Genomic DNA, 5321 nt, shown 5'->3' with positions numbered 1-5321 from the left:
TTCAATTGGCTCCGGCGTCCTTGGTGAACCGGAAGGCAGGTGGCGGTTGGCTCGTCCCCGCTGCTGAGGCCAGGGAGTAGCTGCGGCCGGAGGCGTGAAGGGCTGCTGGCCTTGCCGGGAGCGCGTTCGGCAGCTCGGCTGCCTGGAAGTGACAGCGGGTTGGCAGAATTGGGCAAAGTCACAGCTCCAGCTTGACCGGGCCAGCGGCCTGTGCCACTGCGCGCTGCCGGGCACCTCCAGGCGGCTGCTGGAGGCCTGGCTGCCTTGGTGGTCCGCCAGAGGTGGAGATGGAGCTGGGCAGGAGCTAGGGAACTGCAGGGGGCCGGAGTGTCCCACAGCTGAGCTGCTGCCTTCGAGATGGCCGGCAGGGATGAGACTTGTGTTGCCTGATGTTAGAAACAATTGAAGAGTCTGCTGTATTAATTCATGGATAAACCGGAGTGGGGAATGATAACATACACATCATTTAAGTTGGAATGATACTCATTTAGATGGGGGTAGAGGGGCTGTGTCCAGCTACTCATTGCACAGAAGTGGTAAACTGAGTGTTTCAAACATGACTGAAGGTGCAAACTGTCTAGCCAAGGGCTTGATAGAACTAGAGGAATTGTTGGCTGCTCTTTTTCTATTTTAATGCCCAGAAATCACAAGCATCAGAGAACATAAAAGATAAAAATGTAAGAATACTAAATTCTAAATATAATCAGGACTACTAAAACAAATGCAGTCACTTAAACCACTGAGTTTTTCTAAAAATCTAGAAAAGCCTACCCAAAATTAGTACTGGTTTTAACCAATATGATGTGATTGTATCCAAGGACAAACATTTATGTGGCAACCTATACTGCTATTTAAAGAGGTCTGTCTGAGGTTGAGTCAAAGAACAGCGATTAGAGAAAAGGACAAGCCCTTCACTGGCACTATGTGTTCAGCAACAATAGGCTTAATCCTTTACTGAACCAGACCTTGATCCTGTGGAAGCTATTGAGGCCAAATTCCTGTTGGAATCTGACCTAAAAAAGGAAAGCATGCCTGGGATCTAAAGAGTTTAAGCAAAGCTACTCTCAATGCATGCAGCTTTGTAAGAGAAGCAGCACCCTGGAAAACTGTACTTGGTAAAAAAGAAGTCCATGGCTGGGTTTGGATGGGTTTGTGACTGTTCACTGCAGCTGCAGGTCAACTGAGAAAATGCAGTAGTGAATCCAAGATTTTATTTTATGCTCCCTGAGTTGTGGAGTGGCAGTTAAAGGGAACATCAGGCAATGCCAAAGCTACTAATCAAAGAATTAAATGCATTGCACCTTACTGGTCTAAAGAAATAAGGAACACAGAGGTATCTAAATGAATAGATTGGAATAAGGGGATCAGAATTGATCTGCTTAAGTTCTAGAAAGATTATACCTTCTAAAATGTTACCTATGCTATTATCAATCCTTTTTGCCAGCATTTGCTACAGTCAGTATAGGTATTATTTATGGTGTTTCTGGTTTTGGCAGGAAAACATCCATCTATTCCAGTGATGGCTTCCTTTATGCGTATTTGCTTATACACGTCTGTTACAATTGAAACCACCTCATTTATATCTTTTCTGCCTCTGCTTGCTTCAGAGTTCTGTTCTCTCCTATGTTTCTCCTTGTTTATTTTTACTGTTGTCCACAGTATCATCAATCTGGAATTTATGTCTGATGCTTGCCACTAAATTATTAATTAATGGACTGAAAAGTAAAGATTCACCAGACTAATCCTTAAAAGACACCACTTCCCCTGTTAAGTGTCTATAGTCTCGCTATTAATATTTTGCTGATGCTTTGACAATGGGTAACTATTAATCCATGTTTCAGTGTTTCTATTTATAAAGCATTTTTTCTGCTACTTCAAATGTATGTGATACTATATAAACTTTTGCAGATGTGCTGATGTCTTATATTTGTCAAGAGCTCGTTCCTTCCTGCACTTGACACCATTAAGGAGAGAGGGGAGAAGAACACTTTCCTTTTGCTGTGGTTTTGAGTCAGTTTGTATCAAAACAGTTTGAGGAGTTTGTGTGGAGACCCTCAGAATTGCTGCAAATTAACGCTGAAGGAGTGGATGACCTGTGGTATCACACCCCACCTTTCTACACTACTGCACCTTCAGCAAACCCTCTGTACCAAACAGAGAAGGTGTAAGGTTGGCCATGTGCCCCTCAAGGGAAGTGTACCCTTGGCTTTTTCATGCTGATAGCCAGAGAAGGGGCTGAAAGTTGAGTTCCAAACTGTAAATATACTAAACACAAATCCTGATTTTGTTTCAGTGACACATTTGTTCCATGAACCCCTGTTGCTTATTGTTACCTGCATTCCTTTCCTCTTAAGATATTGTAGAGCATCTTACACTACCATTTTCATTACAGTGCTAAATTTCTTACCATCACTCAAGACTATGATACACAAGTTTTCCAGAATTATTTCTTTTTAAAAATGATGTCTGTAGATACATAGTTTTTACCGTCCATGACAGAAGCCTGTCCCTTGTGCTACAGGTGTTTCAAGCAGTCTAACAGTACAGAGCAGCCTGACAGCCAGTTGGGCTGGCCAAGGACTCCTCTGGCAGTGTGCAGCATCCCTCATGCCCTGGCCCTGGCACCTGGCAGTCCTACAGCCAGGGAAGAGTGTAAGAGCCGTGCCCAAGATGGTGTTAGTGAGACAAAATGACATTCACTTTGACTTCTCTGAAATGCAATTGCAGTTATTCTGGTTTTGTATAAAAGGTAAGTTGATTGACAGAACTCCAAAGCCTTGTCTTGGGTTTGTAAGTGATTTTGCATTTTGACCAGATGGAAACTCTTGAGGTTCACATCTATCTCAGCAATCTACACTTGCAGTCCTGCTGCACTGTAGCTAAACTGATCTCTAGTCACTGTAGATGCAGAACAAAGTGTTGAGGCCTTCATTGTCATCTGAAAATCCAACTTTTGTACCTCGTATAATTTCTATATTTGGCTTACATTAATCTAGATATGTAGCAACTTCTGTCTAGTAAACTGTTACTTAGTAGTTTTGGGAGGATTGTGTTGGTTAGTCATGAGAACAATCCCATTTTGCTTTAAAAACACAAAGTTGACAGAAAGTTGAACGATGCTGAAGAGAAGTGGAGGGAGACTACTCTTTCTCAGTTCTCTCAGTCTGTAACTTTCACTGGATCTGTACCCATTCTGTCTGTGAACTCCCAGAGAGAGATCCTGATTGTTTTGCTTTCATTTAGTGGCAGTAAAAAATTCCACACAGCATACAAAACAAATTTATTTTATTGCCCCAGTTGGCAGGCAAGGTAAAATTTTCTCCTGCCAGTAAGTAAACATTGACTTTTTCCATTATCCCAGCTGTCAGAATCATATCACAGTGTATGTTGCTGTTGAATTGAAGTCATCCATATGGTGATGCAGACAAGCAGGAAAAAAACACCACAAAACAGTTACTGCCTTACAATACAGTTTGTTCAAGTTTTAGTTTTCCGGGCAGAGTTTTCAGGATTAAAGCTTTCTTTTCCCAATAGCTAATCTTATGCCTTAGTCTCAAAACCACTAGAGTCTCTTTGACTTTTTCCATCAACAGGGGATGTTAACCTTGTATTTAAAAAAAAATCTTTAGGATCTTCAAAATCATGAAGTTGACAAAAATTACTGGGTTAGAGTTTGGGTTTCTTTTACAACTGGCCCCGTTTTACATCTATAGGACTTAATTTAAAACTACATGTGAAATGTAGGTTTGTAACTATAAGGCAGACTTTATTGAAAGTGAATTCTTGTATATATCTTCTATACATCTTCAGAAAATTAGCTGGAGTCAAAAGATTCTTGATAGATGGAAAAAACGTTAGTTGCAGAGAGGAAGTAGGGCACTCATGACTACATTTTATTTTAGTGGAAGGAAAGCAAAATGAGAAAAATACATTGTTGCTGTCTTTGTCTTTTTTTCATTTAAAGAATAATGAATTAGAAATTGCAGTTTCCTTTTGTATCACTAGATGGTATATGCTAACTGTAGGGAAGCTGAGCTCTTAAAAAAAGTTTTGATAGAGCATAGGTACTGCTGTCTCTCCTGATCCAGATATTACACTGACAAGGCTCCCGGCTTGCAGAGGAAATGCATGCAAAGCTCTTCCTGACAACTAAAACTGCTTCTTGTACCAAAACCCTGATCCTATTTCAGTCAGTGGCAAAACTTGCTGAGTGTCTCTATGCTCCTGTTTTCTGGGAACTGCACCCTGGTTAGGCCTCTAACTCACGGTTGTATTTTATAAAGAGGGACTCTGTATTGAAACACTTGAAAACACCCACGCTTTATTGGAGAGTTAGCAAAGTCTTCAAACTGCATGTATCAGGACACTCTGAGCTACCTGCTGGTGAGCTCTCCATAGGTATAAAAGTCTTTAGAGAGACAGAACAAATTGAAATTTAGGCTTGTCATTTTTGTTATGCCTATATGAAGTACCATATAGTTGCCACGCAAGCAGCTACTTTCACACTGGAGGGCAACGTTATTTTTGCTGGTGATATTTTTGATTGCTACAATAGCACAATCAAAATGGCATCTCCTATAGCAATTACAAAATAAAAAAAAAAAACCAACAAACTCAGAATAGGTAGAAAAGGGAAAAAAGTAAGAAAATAAGAGAACAAATGAGCAAAGGACATACAAAACAAACTCCATACAAATATTCAAATATTTTCTTCACAGAAATTATAAGATCAGTGTGGACTTAAGCATTTGAGAAAAACTGTGTTGCTGAATCCATCAAAAGGCTTACCTGACTCAAGAAAGCTTCCTTGCCTGAGCTCTTGTTAGAATCTGGTAACACTGCAACCTTAGGACATAAAGGTCTTCTAACAGATTAGATACCAGCTAACAAGGACTCCAGTAATTTGTTTTAAAAGTGACATGGTTTGTTATTATTTTATAAAATAACCAAGAACATTTTATGCTGTTCCATTTGGGTAAACAGTTCAACAGTTAAAATGGAGCTATTTCCACTTCCCAGTTACGACAATGATGTTTTAGTTTGAAAATTTTCAATTCAAAATTAAAACTTCTCTTGATGACTCTGTTCTCTACGCTTTACTTGTGTGAAAAGAGTCACACAAGTAAGATTTATGGGCACATTTCTGCAGTAAAATCTTACTTCTCCTGTTCCATATAGGAGCCAAAATTTTACTAGTGCTTTTTAGCCAAAAAAAAAAAAAAAAGCATCCAGTTTTCAGAGGCTGCTTTGCTGTTTGGTGGTTTGTGCTTTTTGCATTCCCTTGGTGTCTCCTATGCTTAGAATCTGTGGCATTCTGGGTA

This window comes from Athene cunicularia (genome assembly GCF_003259725.1).
Source record: "Athene cunicularia isolate RWA chromosome 3 unlocalized genomic scaffold, athCun1 chr3_part1, whole genome shotgun sequence".
In the NCBI taxonomy this organism is placed as follows: domain Eukaryota; kingdom Metazoa; phylum Chordata; class Aves; order Strigiformes; family Strigidae; genus Athene; species Athene cunicularia.
This window is presented reverse-complemented; position numbering follows the sequence as displayed.